Raw genomic sequence first — 17,159 nt, 5'->3', positions numbered from 1 at the left:
CTTTTCCATAACAGGTGGCCCAGGTGGGGGGATATTCACACAGAATTGTATAACTAGTCTAAAGAGAGCATTCTGCCACTGTTCACAACTAACCTGCCTTTCTACCCTATTCTATACTGCTACACCGCACAATTCACATGCCTATTTAAAACTGTCTCCAGTTAGTGCATCTATTACTGAATGTAAGTATTGTGTGGTACACCAGAGTATATATTTTCCATTCTTTGAATATGTATTTCCAAGTACAAAGTGTGTGTGTGTGTGTGTGTGTGTGTGTGTGTGTATATATGGGATACATGTAATCGTATTTCTGATGCTTGTATCTGCTTAGATTTACATGCTGTGCATAGGCTGACATCTAGTGGAAGCTGCAGAGTATTACAGTTTGTTTTCCGAAACTCGAAAATGGGCGTCGACACAGGGCGTGCCAGTAATACTATCCCTAGTGTGACGTCCACTGTACCCATGTTCCCTCACGTGTTTAGGACCCTCAGATTGTATTTTTTCTGACATGAGGTAGCACGAGCAGTAGCGCGAGTACAGATAATCCAAGCAGATAGATAAGACTACAAGCATCCATGCGCCTTCTCTCAGAGGGGAGGAAGGGTGGGTCGCATGTGAATCTAAGCAAATACAAGCATCATAAATACGATTACGGTGAGTAATGTATCCCCTCTGAGGCTTGTGGAATCTGCTTAGATCGCACCTTTAGAGACGCGATCTCCCTCTTTGTCTGTAGCTACGGAGACAAACAGTCGGTCTGTTTTCCTTAGCGGTCTGTTTGTTTGTTTATTTGTTTGTTTATTTTATTTATATCGCGCACCTGACCCGGAGGTAATTGGGCACTAAGGATAGTAATGGTTACAAGGCATAGGTTGACAATGGTAAATATATACAAATTGCACATTATACATACATGTTATATATTTGGTCAGAGCAGTCGTGTGAGCCGATCACCTAATAGTTAGTGGTATCAGGAACTGTTATTTTATGTTTTATTTAGTATCCAGGTAATAGCCTGACTTCTGAAATTGTTGAAGGTCTGAATGGTTTGAATATTCTGTGGGAGAGAGTTTCAGAGCGGGGCAGCTAATACTGGGAAGCTGGAACCTCCGGCTCTTTTTAGATTAAATCTGGGCACCACCAAACATGGTGTGTTGGAAGATCTGGTGGTTCTATTGGATACCTTCCATGTGAATTTATCTGTGAGGTAGAGGGGGCTTGGTGGTTAAGAACTTTATGAGTGAGGCACATAGTTTTTAGGGCAATTTTGTCCTGTATAGAGAGCCACCTGTGGTACTTTCTCGTTTCTGATATGTGCTCTCTTTTAGGAATATTCAGTGCGGCTCTGAGCGCGTTATTTTGCATAATCTGTAGTTTAAGATAGTTTTGTTCGCTCCTAGATAAAGACTGTTGCAATAATCAAGTTTGGATTGTATGAGCGCTCTCGCCAGCGTAAGGCAGCTAGTGGGGGATAGTAGAGGTCTACAGGCTCTGATCAACTTGCCAGTGTAAACTGTGGCCGATGATGTCATGTTGATGTGCTTAGTTAGGTTAGACTGGGCATTGAAGTAGAAACCTAAAGTTTTTACATGTTTGGCAATAGGTATACTGTTCCCATCGATGACTATATTTGTGTAGTGAGGACTTAGTTTAAGGATGTTGTTAGGTGATCCAACTAGGAGTAATTCGGTCTTATCATTCAGGCAGAGGCCGTGTGTGGCCATCCATGCCTGAATGATGATGAAGACTTTGTTAATCAGCGCGACGTCTATGTCATAGGTTCCTGAGAGGGGTAGGAGTATCTGGGTGTCATCTGCATAATTTGTGTAGGTGACACCCAGACGGTCCAATTTGTCAAATAATGGCTTTGTAAAAATGTTGTACAAAGTATGTGAAACGCAGGATCCTTGAGGGACTCCGCAGGCGATGGGGATAGGTCAGCAGCTGCTGAAGGTGAAAACACGTGCATGGTTCTATTTGCGAGGAAAGATTGGATCCAGGCAACAGCAGAACTGGAGAAATGGGCCGCTGAGGAGAGGTGGTTACAAAGTATGGAGTGATCCACCAGATCGAAAGCTGCAGAGAGGTCGAGTAGAAGTAGGATGGCCATCTTTCCTTTGTCTTTTAATTCATCAATCTGGCTTTTGAGATCGACAAGTGCAGTTTCTGTTCCATGCCGAGGTCTGAAGCCAGATTGACGGTGCCGAGTAGTTTGTGAGCTTCCAGATAATCTTGTATCTGCAAGTAGGCTATTCTGTCCAGGATTTTCAGTAGAAAGGGGACTGTCACGATTGGTCTGTAGTTGGTGGGTATAGCCGGGTCAAGGGTCTGTTTTTTTAATAGTGGTAGAACCCAGGACTCTGTGAGGTTACTTGGGACGGAATTGTTGGAGAAGGAGGAGTTTACAAGTTTGGTGATAAATGGGGCGAGGTCTCTAGCTGCATCTTTTATAATCTGGGCAGGGCAGCTGTCGCCCTTGCAGTTTGACGGTTTAAGAGACCCAATGATTTTGTGGACTTCAGGAATGGTGACCTTTTTGAATGAGAAACCTGAGTTGGTGTAAGAGGTAGGTGTAGGAGCTGGAGTAGTGACTGTTAGTTGGGATCTTTTGTCTGCTATTTTAGTCTGCAGTCCTTTGATTTTGTTGGATAGGGCATTTTGAATGCCGGTACACCATGCTTTATCCTTGGTGCATGTGTCTGGCGGTGGATTAGGGTTCTCTAGTTCTCTTAGAATGTTGAATAGTTGGTGCTGGAGCTGGCTTGGGCTATTCTGTCATTATAGGTTTCTTTTATGGCCTGGATTATCTTGTTTTTGTAAGTAGTAGTGATAGTGGCCAGGTTAGTTTTGTTTTCAGGTGTGGGGGATGATTTCCAACGAGATTCCCATTTTCTTTTTTCAGTGAGGAGTGTTTTCAGCTCTGGAGTGAACCATGAGTTCAGATGGGCTATAGGTTTACTTTTACGTAATTTTAGCGGGGCAATATCATCAATGGCTTTAGTCATAGTCTCGTTGTAAATGTTGATTAGAGTGTTGGGATCATTGGTGTCCGGTATGGCATTAAGTAGGGGGGCTATCAAAGGAACTAGAGCATCTGCTGTGATGTTACGTTTGTTCCTTTTGTTTACATAGTATAGGACCGCCCTACGCACATAAAGGGTGTGTAGTTTCACCTCAGCCTAGCTTTGTGGGTCTTGGAAGAAAGCCGGAAGCTCGATGGACTGGTTCACGTGGAATTTACAAATAAACTTAGTTGAGAACCTAGGGTGTGTACGAAAAACCAGTTTATCTTTATGAACCCTAAAGAAAGGATCCTGCGCGGACAGAGCCTGAATTTCACTAACCCTTCTTATAGATGTAATTGCTACTAAGAAGGCTGTCTTATAAGTCAGGTGTTTGGAACTGCTTTTATGCATGGGCTCGAATGGGGGGCCCACGAGTTTAGATAGCACCACGTTAAGGTCCCATCCTGGTGGTGGGTTTGAAATTGGAGGGTGAAGTCTCTTTACTCCTTCCATGAAGGCTTTAACCACTGGTACTTTCCACCACAACACCTTGTTATGGGAGGTGGTGTATGCTGACAGAGCTGCCAGGTGTATCTTTAGTGAGCTTAAAACCAACCCTGCGTCCAGCAGGTGGAGCATGTATGACTATTGTGGAAGGAGTGCAATCAACTGGGTTGATTTGCTTATTCTGGCACCAGATAACAAATCTTTTCCATTTGTCAAAGTAGCAGTGCCTTGTGTTTGGCTTTCTAGATCCTCTTAGGATGATGCCCATACATCTCTGCGGTAAATTGAGATGTCCAAACTATGACCTCAGGAGCCATGCTGCCTGTTAGGCAGAATCCTGTGCAGTTATCTTGGGGACCACTGCAAGAAGATTAAGACTACAGGAGTAAGCAGTAAACCCAATTGGTAGCATTCTGCACCACCCAGATTTTTCTAGTAGCTGTGGATGAGCAGTCAGACTTCTCTCAAGAAGAGTAGGGCAGTATACAGTGGATACACAATAGGGCTAAAAACACAGTAGAGCAAGCAAACACTGACCAGAGCTTGGTATCAAAAGTATATAATTATTTAACACACACTTAAGGAAATACACTAGTACTAAAAATCAAAGCAAGTTCAAACACAATCAGAAAAGTATACACACCACCATTAGGAATTATTAGACAAGTCTAAGTCAAAACACCACTATTTGTAAAAACAGATGCGAGCACGTAACTTAGATGGCACTCCAATAATTAAGTAAAAGTGAGAGAAAAAGGCAGGTCATGAAAATAAAACAGTTCCCAACACTTTTCTAAGACCAAAACAAGTTAGTGAAGGCAGAGTCTACTGTACAGCCAAAGTTCATAGGCCAGGTCCACTTTAAATGGAGCAAGGTGAAATGTGCCCAAGATCACACAGTTTAAAAATGCATTCAAGTCTTTTTAAAAATGTTCAAAAGAGGTTGGGTTGATTCAGAAGGTAAAGTTAGAAGGTCTGGGGCCAACCCAGTTGGAAAGCCAAGGATTTAAGGGTCACCTTTAGCAAACCGTAGAAAGGGAGGCCAGGTGGAACACAGTACCTTTAAAGTTGAGGAAGCTCCAGCAGTGGCAGTTGTTCCTGGCAGCGGGTGCAGTTCGTGGTTTCGACCAGGGGAAGAGAAGATCTCGTTGAGGAGGAAACTTGGAGTCGTTGCACTGCCCAGGGAAGAGACGAGCCGCAGAGTTCATCGGTTAAAGGGTGCATTCCGGTTATTCCCGGTCACAGTGGTGAAGCTTGGCTATCTGGCAGCCGGGGTGCTTGGCACGGGCGATTCGACCAAGAGTCGTCCTGGAAGGCGAAATGGTTGATCCCACCAGCTCAGAGGAAGAAGACTCTTTCAGCAGAATTTCTTCTCTTGTCGTCGGGAAAGCGGTGAGGTCGTTGCAGCAGGGCTCCACTGGTGGTGTCGTCGTTGCAGATGGCTCAGCTTCTCCACTCTTCGGATTTCTTAGGTCCTGTGGCGACTTCTGAAGTTCCAGTCCCAAAAGCCCTGCTTTTATGCAGAAAAACCCCCATTCAACAGCCTAGCTGTCACTCATACATGCTAAGTGTTGAGCCGGGCGGCTAACCACTGGGCCAATCAGAACAGAGTGTGACTTGAGTTGCTAAGGCAACGCAGTCCAGGGTGCCAATTCCCCCACCCACACATCCTGTGGAACCAGAGTGGCACCAGTTGGAGGGCTTCTGTGGAGAAGCCTGCCAAAAAGTGGAACAAAGGGCCCAACCTTGGTTGGAGTTACAGAGACGGACAAAAACGCCATTTTGGAAAAGAGTTCTGGCGAAAAGACCCAACCGGTGATTTTATATTAAATAAATAAACCGGCGGTATCTTTAACATTGCACCAAAAAGTGGTGCGTTTAAAACCAATGGGAAAATCCCATAGGAAATATTCTGGTGGAATATTTCGCGGGTAACCACTGCCACCAGCCAGAAACTCCACAAGGGGGGACTGGACCGTGCCCCCTTGGAAACAGACCCAGGGGCAATCGAATTAACCCCTTCCAGTACTTCCACACTATGATGGCTTGTACTGTTTCTGTTCACAATTTTGGACTAGTAAAGTCAATGGTGACTTTACATGCCATGGGAGACAGTAGTCAGTCCTAGGGCCTGGAGTCTATGTTTGGGGGTCACTATGACACCCCTGTGTTACTGCACTGAGGGTGCTGTGTAACACATACACAAAAACAGATGATACCCTATGGAGTAAAAAGACCCCATAGCCCATAAGCACACAATAAGTCAAAGATATACCTCAAATCATGCCTAAGAGTGGGGAAAAAAAAAGTCTCACTCTTAGCAGGAGAAAAGACAAACCCCAAAAATCCAGCAAAGCTGCTGGGGGACTCACTAGGTTTGGGAAATTAGCCTTATAAGAGTATTATCCCTAACACTGCCGGGTTCATTGAGTTGGGTTGAGGATGAACTTTCTGACCATGGTGCTGGCACAGTAGGTTGTACCAGCCCGGGAGTTGATGGGTTCGCACACCGCCAGTCTGCGTAAGTGTGGGAACCACGGTTGTCTCGCCCGCATGGGAGCAACTAGGAAGAGCGTCATCGATTCTCTGTTCATCTTGTTGACCACCTTCCTGATGAGGTGTTGGTGGAAAAGCGTACGCAAACATCTCTGACCAGTTCATCCACAGGGCGTTCCCCTGGGAGTCTGGTTGGGGGAACCTGGATGCGAATCCTGGGCACTGTCTGTTTTCGCTTGTGGCAAATAGGTCTATAGTGGGGAAACCCCACTGAGAGAAGATATTTTCTACGATTTCTCTTTGTAGACACCATTCGTGTTCCTCTGGGAGGGGATCTCTGCTCAAAGCGTCCGCCAGAGAATTGAGATCCCCTGGAACATGTTGAGATGAAAGGAAGATGTTCCGTCTGAGTGCCCATATCCAAATTTTCTGGGCAAGCTTGGACAGATTTGGCGAACGAGTCCCTCCTTGCTTGTTCATGTAAAACATGGCTGTAGTGCTGTCCATCAGGATCTGCACTGACAGGTTCAACAGGTAGGGCTTGAAGCGCTCTGAATACCGCCAGAAGCTCTAGCAGGTTGATATGATTCTTGGCCACTGAGCGAGACCAGAGACCCTGAGTTGTGTGGTGAAGATGGTGTGCTCCCCACCCTGACAGGCATGCGTCCGTTGTGACTACCGCCTGTATCTCGGGATCGTAAAAGTTTTTCCCCTTGGCGAGATTTTCTTTTGTCCACCAGTGAAGGCTTTGTACAAGTGTTGGCGAAACAACCACTAGATCGTCCCACTGACCACTTGCCCGAGACCACTGTTTCGCCAACCATTCTTGCAGGCGCGCGTGGGGGACCAGGTAAATACATGACGCTATCATGCCCAGCAAACGCATTGCTTTGCGCACTGTTATCTGGTGACCGGCCTGATATTGCGGAATTTGCAGCAGTATATTCCGAATTCTTTCCTCTAATCGAAAGGCCAACCCCTTTTGTGTGTTTAGGACAGCTCCTAGGAACTGTTTGGAGGTGCTTGGCACCAGAATTGACTTTTCTAGTTTATGGAGAAACCCAATGCGAAGAGGAGGTCGATTGTTCTTTGAATGTTTGTTCTGCAAATTACTGGGGTCTCCCCTGTGATGAGCCAGTCGTCCAGATAAGGGTACACTGGGATTGCCTCCCTGCGTAGGTGTGCCGCCGCCACCGCCAGTACCTTGGTGAATACCCTTGGAGCCGAGGCTATCCCGAAGGTCAGTACCATGAACTGGTAGTGCTGACTGTCCACCTTGAAGCGCAAGTATCTTCTGTGCGCTGGGAACATGGAAATATGAAAATAGGCATCTTTCATGTCCAATGTGCCATGTAATCCCCCTTTTTTTTTTTTAGGAGGGGGATTACCTCTTGGAGAGTAGTCATGCGAAATTTTTGGGGCTTGACATACTTGTTTGCAGGCCGTAAGTCCAATACTGGGCGCATTGTCAAATCTTTTTTTGGCACAAGGAAGTAAGTTGAATAAATACCCTTGTTTACCTGGTGTCCCGGGACGAGTTCTTCCAGTGGTCTAATGAATGTACTTTTTGTCGTGGAGGATGGTTTCGGGGACGCTCTAACAGTTCTATGTAGTATCCTGCGGACACTGTGGACAGCACCCATCTGTCTGATGTGATCCCTTCCAAGCTTGGGTGAAGTTGGAAAAGCGTCCCCCTACTGGGTATGCGTGAGAAGGGATCCTGAACGGAACGTCACTGTTTTGGGGGAGGCATGTCTCCGCCTCTACTGGGGCTGCCTCTACCCTTACCACGTCCTCTTTTTTTACCCCTGCCATAACCCTGGGTAGACTGCTGGTTGTTGTTCCATGGTGTACCCTGCCCCTGGGAATAGTTGGAGCTTCTCTGGGAATTTTGGCCGCATGGGCGACGAAAATTGCATTCCCTCTTCGATTTGGGGGTTTGTTGCTTTGTTGGTTAATTGGCCCAGGGATTTGAGAGTCTCGTACTCATCCTGGGCATTTTTTAGCGCGTCCTCTACCGCCTTGCCAAACAGTAGATCAGGCTCCACCGCTTTGTCTATTAACGATGCTTGGGTCTAGGTTTTGAACCCGGATTGTCGTAACCAAGCATGTCTTTTGATAACAGTGCTCTCTGCTATCAGTCTGCCGGCATTATCCGCGGCATCAAAGGTTGCTCTAAGGATGCAACCGGACACGGCTCTTCCCTCCGACGCAACCTGTGCCAACTGGCCTTTTAAAGGTTCTGAGTTGATGAGTGCCGCGATCTGTTCCCACTGGTGACAGTTGTAACTCGCCAGTAAGGTGGTGGAGTTGGAAATCCTTGCCTGGTAGGCGGAAGTGGAGGCTACCTTTCTACCCAAACCATAGATTTTTTTGCTCTCCTTGTCGGGGGGTGCTTCAGACGATGATAGGGGCGTTCCCGCCCCCTTTCGGGTGTTTGTCACTACCAGGGAGTCTGGCTTCAGTTGCCCCCTCATGTACAGCGGGTCTGACTGGGCTGCCCTGAATAGTTTTTCGATCCTGGGGTTTACTGCCCTGGTGAGATTGGGATTTAGAAGGGAAGGGTCTATTCTCCTCTGTATAGATTTGAGAATAGGGATGGGCTGGGCAACAGGTCTCCTTTCTCCCACTAGCTCCTCGGCAAAATCCCTCTCTTCCTGTGCTCCCTGAGTATCTATGCGGAAGTGTTCTGCCACTCTGGACAACACCTCATTCAAGAGAGGTTGGTTGTCGACTGGGGAGTCGGTAACCGGAGGTTCTTTGCCTACTGGGGAATCTACCCTGTAGGTTTATGGGTCATCCTTGTCCTCCTCTTGGTCCTCGTCATCCCCATAGTAGTCCATCCCAGTTTGGTCTCCCAACGTGCCCAAATCTGGATCCTCAATCAAAAGTGGATCCTCATTATATTGAGAGTAAGTCTGTATACAGAAGGGGTCTGAAGACCGACTGTGTTGGTGCTTCAACCGGGATTTCTTACTTGGGGGTTGCGGGTCCCTAGACCCTGAGGGTGTAGCCCTGTCAGGGGTATAGGAGAGGAAGTGCTCAGGATTTTTTTATTTTATTTTTTATTTGTCCCTGGTTCATAAATGAACCTTTACAAAATAACCATATAAAAAAAAAGCAAATACATATATACAATTAACACTTTAAAATATTCCAAAAATATTCCAAAAAGACAGAAAAGAAAAGGAGAAAAGGCAAATGTCAACATAACAGACAACATAGACTCCAATTTCCTCTCAGACATCTTGTACATCAGTATTATTCTTTTCCAATTCTTTTTCGATATGTTTCAACAGCCATCCCAAAGCATAAATCAATGGCCAATAATTACAGTTCATCATTCTGTTCCACAGAAATTCTAAGCTATCCTCAAATTGGTTGTTTGCAAACTTCATCAACAAATTAGTCCTCTGTATTTTAAAATGATTACGGTGTAATACAAGATGTTTCAGTGTTTCCACTGGTTCATTACAAAGAGGAAAACGACATTTTAGCATATTCACCTCATCTCCCTTCTTTTTCCAATGATATGTTCTTTCTCTCTTGTAATATAAATTCATCCTAAATCTCAAATAAGCTGTTCTCATAATCTTGCATGGGAATAGTTCTAAATAACCTGACCGAGGAATTCCCTTCCTTGGAAATTTAGCATATTCCGTATACATTTTATAATTCCCAATCTTTTGTACAGTCATACACCAGTCATGCTCAAATAATTTCTTTTTAGCATGACCTGGTCTCAAACATAGATCAGCAGGTGTTATATCAGCATCAGATAAATAAGCCCGCATCTCCTTCTGAAACATATTTAATGAGGGGACATTATTCAATCGTAAATTAGTCTCCAAATCCTGATATAAGGAATTTTTAGATGGCATTTTCATTTTTGCATACTTTGTTAATTACATCCATTTCCTCCTTGTGGAAAGTGCAATCAACCCAAACTCATGTCTTAGTATACTATTTGGCAGAGATAGTGGTAGATGTAATGCCAGTTTCAATAAGCGACCCTGAAGAACATCTAGGTATTCACCTATGTTCAATAAAACATCCAGCGCATACAGAAGAACGCTTTTGATTTTTAGATTCATGAAGTCTATCAAGGGCATTAAAGAATATTTACAATACTTAGCCACAATTATTTCTAAATGTGATCGAAGTGGTCTGGCCGTTCTATTCAGTTGATCAGCCCATAACTTAATCAAATTCCTCTCTGTCAAATGATAACCCAGATAAATGGTTTCTGCAATTACCGGAATAGTAGTATTCAATATTTGCCATCTGACATGCTTTTTCTTCCTGTTCATTAGTCCAAATGTCAGTATCGCAGCAGGAACCACCTCTAATCTGGAGTAACCAATCCTCGAAATTATTGATAATGGTACATGATCACCATGCTTTATGGGATATATCATTACAGGACCAGCTAGATGACAGATATTATGAGATAAACCTATATAGTCAATCGTGGACGTTTTTACCTCACAACTCCAAGTGAAGTTGGGACCATTCACATCAAATTCAACAATGTCAATATCCCAATCTTTGAGATAGAGTTTCCATAACCTTCCTCTTCTCCGCATTAGCAATGAACAATTACCCAACTGAGCGTCATATCACTTCTGGTTACATATGGAGTTAAAATCACCTCCAATTAGGATGTCATAGATAGCCTTTTGTGAGTAGAATATTTCAAAGCATTTATCTAACTCATCAAATTGAGATTCAATAGATGTTGATGCAGGGTTCCAATATAAGTTTGTTATTAATATTGGATTAGTTTGTTTATTCATAAAACTCAGCATTACACCCAGAAGATTGTCTGACTCCCATACAAGTTGAGTATCACATCTCATGTTGTTATTAATGGCAATTACCAAACCTCCTGATGGTCGCCCTCCATTAACCCTTGTCGCCAGAGAGCAAAAGGTTCTATATCCAGGAATAACAAATACCTCCTGTTTCAAGGTTTCTTGTAATAAGGCTATATTGGGATATTTGTCATTAGCTAGTAGATTGAACCAATTTTCAAAATTTCTGAATCCACAGGAATTCCAAGAGATGATATTCAATTGCCCTTCTATAGCTGGCTAGAGAGCGGGTGGTGGTGATAGAGGCCCAGCAATCATTTTTAACATAGGTTCAAGCCAAGATATATTTTTGTTATTGGCGGCTAACTCTATCAGATGCATCATTGTTTGATTTTGGTCGGTAGTATTGCTTTTAGTTTCACACCCTTTGTTGCCACTCTCAATTTCAAACTGCTGAGAGTACTCAATGAATTCATTTGCACTTTGTTCATTACCAAACGTAAATAAGGTAAAGCCTTGCTCCCTTATCTCCGCCCTGAATGACCAAATATATTTCAAGATTGCTTCCGAAGGTAAATAGCAAATCATTCTATGGTTATTAACACTTGCTAAAGAGATCCTTGTAAAGCCCTTAGAATTGAGTGATCTCAGTTGTGGAATGTGCAATAATATCCCCAGAAAATAAGCCCTGTTGATACGTGTCAAACCCAAGACACTAGGAGTACCTTCGAGTCCAATAATGTTATATTCACGTTCCTTCCTTTGCAGATTTGTTCTATTTGTGGATGGACCCTCATTTATGGACCCTAAGGAAGCTTGTGTATTACAAGTGCCACCATTACCCTGTGACACTATTGATGGATTTAAGGGCAGAGAAGAATTCACTGATTTCCTATTGTCTAGTTTGTCTGTCAAGCCATTAGTTATATTAGCAGATGTAATCAAGCCCTCATCCAATGCTCTTCTTAGTGTTCTCAGCATTTGCGCACGGTCTATATCTATCTGTGCCGTCCCAGGATTCAAATGACAATCTTTAAAAACTCCGGGACCATGTGAGATACATTCCTTGGCCTCAGTCATAGGAGGATTGATGATATTACTTTCAAATGTACTTCCTATAATGTTACCAAGGGTTTTAGACAAGATAGCTTCAGGTAATTCTCTCACTTTACGAGCACCATTTATAATAAGAAAAGTGTCCTTCTCAACCAAAACGTTAGACTCATCGGATTTGCCAACGTATTGGCATGCTTCCAGATAGCATCTCCTATGGTGGAGCATGCTCCGAGGTTCTAAGGGCATGATTTCATTCACTTTAGGCAATGATGTGTCACTTGACAAATTCACAAATTTCGTCGAACAACTTCTACTACATACTGGAAAGTAGGAGTTCATGTTTTTTTTTTGTAGTTTGTCAACAGAAATTGGAGATACGCAATGTTTTTTCAAGACTTGGCTATTACTAGCCTGGGGAGCATGCACCGGTAGCAATTCATTGCTCAGTATAATAACAGGCTCTATCAGTGATGCATTGCACTGCTTATTTGGTGGAAAGGCAGTTTGATTCTTATTTTTTTTTCGATGATTGACATTATCACCTTGGTCGCCTTGTTTCAAATTCGATGGCAGGAGTACTGCTTGGCTCTCAATTGAGAGCTGTGCAAGATCAATATGATCATCCTCACTCACCATGTTGTACTAATTTGTTTTGCAAAGGCTCCACCGATCCCAATGATATCTGTTCGGTGTGTTTATTCCCATCTTTTTTTTTTTTAACAGCAAAAGTGCCTCTCTTTTTCTTTTAGCTGTTCGTTTTAATGCACGTAGATAGTTTTTTTTAATCCTTCGTGACATAAAGGTCGTTACATCATTAGTAACAATAGAGGCCTCCTGTTCATTTTTAGAGTGTTCCATAGAGCATTTAGTAAAGCCGATGGACTATCCGGACTATCAAATCCCTCCATACATGGACTGTCCATCACCTCAATTATTGGAGTTTTTTGTCTAAGTTCACCTATCAAGGCCCTTAATACAAGCAACTCTTCATTAATCAAACCTATACTCGGTCCATGCTCATAGGGGCACAGAACCTTTGTATGTTCACTCATACACTCTTTGGAACCATTTATTTCAACCATCACTTCACTTGTTTGTGTACTTTTTTCATCTCTCCAATAGGCATTTATGCTATTGCCATTCATAGCGTGGGCTTGTTTTGAAACACCTAGTTCACATGCCAGCATAAACCCTTCAATTCCATCTAATTTCAATTCAATCTTCCTCATTGATTGTTTAATCTCTCTCAGTTCTAAATGAGCTAGGTCATGGGCCCTTGTCCAACCAATCCAGTATCCTAATAATCACTGGAAAAGTATATGGACGTGCATCAACATTATCAGCAATCAATTTCTTGATATGGAATCATGTAAACTGTAATCATTGGCTGAGTTAGTTCAGGAGAGTAATTACAACAATCTGGAATTGTTTCTTTGTGTATATCGCTATTCATAGGGCTATCTATTATGTTTAACAATGGTACCTCTGTATAACATTGGGGGATCTGTTCCGCGCACACTGGAATAGACAGATTCGAATTACTCTTAAGATTGCGTGACACCAAAGGTGTTATTGATTCAATGGAGGCTCGTATTTGTTTGTCAAGGTTAATAATATTTTCCAACCCAAACTACTTCCATTCCTCTTTTGAGATGTAATAGAAGGGGAGGCATACTCATTCCGAGGAGGAAAGTGCTCGGATTCAACTAGACCTCCATGAACACGTAAAGGCGTGCTAAGTTTCTCTAACTTAGTACCAACTTGCAGTTCCCCCAATAGGGCAGGGTGTATTTGCGCAATATGAGCAGATGGGTGAGTGGCTGTTTCTTTAATTTCTAGGGTCTTACATTTTTCCCTAGGTAACGGGTCAATATACAAGATATTCCCAGAGCAGACCATGGAGTCAATATTGTTGCTTGTTAGCCCACTAAAAACTGCAGGTTCACAGAGGCGTCCACGTACTGGCTCCGACGCCTTGCTGCGCAGACCGCTGGCCATTATAAATAAATGTAAGCCAAATACAGAACAAGATGGTATAAATAATACTTATAGAATAGTTAAAAAAAATCTCTCAGAAAAATAAAACTACAAGTAACCAAGCAATGTTTACATCAACGTAAGTTATCTAACAAACGCAACCTAAATTTCAAAGCAAAAGAAATCAAAAATTAAACACGTATGTCCCCTCAAACACTCACCCGCACACCCAAACAGCACAACAGCTCACTTGTAGCTCACTTGAATGCGCACGCTGAATGCGCTACATCCGGTAGTTAAGTGAGTTTTGCTGGGAGCTTGGGGGCGGGGCTTGAGGAGTGTACACACGGATTCTAAGAAAAAAGAAAAAAAAGACAAAAGCAACGTAAATAGGTTGCACGATAACGTCCTCAGCAATAGGAGGTGGCTTAGCCCAGCCCACTTCAAGTGCCCGCTTTAAAGCAGTCAGAGATCAGAGATATTTACTTTGGATAATGTAGGCAGCCCGTAATGTCCACAGGGAGCGTTTCGCCTCGGATTACAGTTCGTCCTTCCTCTTGTGCATGGAACCTTGCACTGGCAAAAAATGAAATGCCAAACAAAACGTGGAAGGCACGAAGTCCTCTGCCGCAGCGCAACAGCTCACTTGTACCTCACTTGAGTGCTCAGGATTCTTGGCATAGAATTCTGCCAGGGATGACATCCTAGACATAACTGTCGATATCCTCACTAGACCATTCCTTAGAGCTGCAGATTACTCTTTCCTGGGAGAGTTTCCCTGTTCTATCCTGACTGGACCTATGGCCTTGTGCAGGGGTCTTGGGTAAATTGACAGAAGACACTGACTTGTCTGTCTGTTTCTGTGGTGTAGAAGAAGGTTGAGAGTGCTTCTTCTTCTGCTGTTTTCCCCCCTCCCCGTGGGTGGAAGAGTGTTTCCCCGGTGTTTTCACTCCATCTGAGCTTTTTGACGTCGAGATTCGGGGGTAGTGTCCCTATCTCTAGAGTGCGGAGGTTGGGACTCGGTAGCAGCCGTCACGCGGTCTGCTGACGCTGACTCCTGGAATGCGGCCTGTGTATAGAGGTCTGCTTTGTCTTCCGACGATTGAACCTCCGTTACCTTAGGGAGCGAGGCACTTTTGGCAACAGTGGATGGTTGCCTGGTGTCATGCGGCAATCTTGATCGAGAACGCCCAGAGGACACTGATTCGGTGGACCGTTCTCTGTGTGACTCTTTCCGAGAACTCGACGTGCGCATCGAATCTCGGTTGTACTTCACGTGTTTAGTGGAAGTGCTGTGGGTAGCGCTTGTGTCGCCGGGGGTTTTCCCCATAGCTGCCCTGCCGGACAACCTTCCGAGGTCGGGGACTTGCGCTTGGCTGTCTCTCAACGCCACGTTGCCCTCGCCGTCCGAAAGTACGGCGTTGCTGCCATCACTGTAGGCGCCCTCCGCTGCCCTCTTGTCGCCTGGCGTGGTGGGCCCAACGTTTGATCGAACAGTCCTTTAGTGTCTTCGGTTTAAACAGACTACACGCTCTGCAGCTCGCTTCGGTGTGGTCCCTCGGCAAGCAGAGGTTACACGTGGCGTGTCTGTCAACCCAAGGGTACTTGCGGTTGTACTTGGGGCAAAATTGGAAAGGGGTACCCCCCCCATACGCACCCTGTGGCAGCGGGCTAGTGTGTGTAGGAATATATCAGAAAATATACATATACACACATATATATACACACACACACACATATATATATATATATATATACATATATGAGTGTAGAGTATGTACCACCCCCCACTCTCCCTACTTGCAGGGCCGAGGCCAGAGGCCTTCCGAGGCCCAAGTCCGTTGTGCAGCTCTCGACGGTCGATTTCTTCTCCAGTCCGGCATCGAGTGTCGAAGTTTGGTGACTCGACGTTGGGGTGGAGAAAAGGGGGAAATATTAAGATATTTTGCAAAATTATGGCTAAGGCCAGGGAACTCCGCAGGATGCTTCCGACCAGTACGGCGGAAAGAAAAAATCTGAGGGTCCTAGACGCGTGAGGGATCATGGGTACAGTGGACGTCACACTAGGGATAGTATTACTAGCACGCCCTGTGTCGACGCCCATTTTCGAGTTTCGAAAAACTGCTCTGCAGCTTCCACTAGATGTCGGCCTATGCACAGCATGTGATCTAAGCAGATTCCACAAGCCTCAGAAATATATATACATATACCTGAATCTTTTTTTATATAAAGAAGTTGTGTTATAATCTAACAGTATGTAGACATTCCTTTGTGGCGGCTTTGAGGGAAACACTGTACTTAAGAACCAACCTGCATCACCCCCTGAAAGCTTAAGCCTGCCTGATCGTCCAATGCTACCAAATTGAGAGCCTCGCTGGGGTGTTCTGTGCCTTTACCCTACCATATAGAGGGCTTAAGTACAGATACCCCCCGCCAGTCTTTACACTGGGCATGCAGAAAAAAAAAATCAGAGGTCACATCATGCAAAGCCGCTGCAGACGATGGCCGAGGTGTTCTCAACGCCGGAATTGTACAGCGCACTCCTGGGGGCAAAAACATTTCTAAAGTTTGCTGCTGCAGAATTTATCCAAGATGAGGAACCCTTAGGAGAACACAATGTCTAAAATGTACTAATCACTGAACGGTGTCGTCCTTTTCGTATGCTACTACTATGTATAAAACGCTGTGATATCTTTGGGTCTGGGCGTTACACAAATGTTAAAATAAAACGTATACTTACCTGTGACCAACTCAGACAATGGATTTGAATTTACCTGCTAGGGAAGGACTGCTCAAGTTCGGGGACAGCAAGTAACGTGCAAAGTAAATTGGTTAGAACAGATATAATATACCTTGCCGTATATAAGGCAGGGTGTATTATGTCAGTTTTAACCAGTTTTCTTCCCACGTTACTTGCACAGTATTTCTTTTGCTTATGTGAATTGTAAATAACCGTTTTTATTGTAAAGTGTTGTGCAATCTCCCTTTTAGATGGCTTTGTAGATGTATATGGCACACTTAGGTTTTACCTGCATGGGTGTTAAAGCTAGTATTTAATGTTTCTATGGCAAACGCCATTAGTTGATTGTTTCCAAGTGTTGTGAAGTGTAATTCCACACACCAAACCCCTGATCTCATAGGTCTGCCTTACTGCTCAATCTAAGCTAGCTATGAATGTTTGGTAAAACCAAGTGTGAATAGCCCTTGCTCATCAACTACGTTGGCCTCTTAGAACCTCTTCCAAATGTGAGTTGTTAAATGATTTTAAGAATGGCCATATGGCCATGAAGCACAACAGGAA

The 17,159-nt window shown here is 44.1% G+C and overlaps 1 protein-coding gene across 6 annotated transcripts in view; it reads right to left on the bottom strand.

Moving 5' to 3' along the window:
- NIPBL (NIPBL cohesin loading factor) overlaps window positions 1-17,159 on the bottom strand; it is a 2,053,700-nt gene that overhangs the window by 315,000 nt on the left and 1,721,541 nt on the right. The window lies entirely within an intron of this gene.

This window comes from Ambystoma mexicanum, chromosome 6p, assembly GCF_040938575.1.
Source record: "Ambystoma mexicanum isolate Mex_15411 chromosome 6p, UKY_AmexF1_1, whole genome shotgun sequence".
Taxonomy (NCBI): Eukaryota; Metazoa; Chordata; class Amphibia; order Caudata; family Ambystomatidae; genus Ambystoma; species Ambystoma mexicanum.
This window is presented reverse-complemented; position numbering and strand designations above follow the sequence as displayed.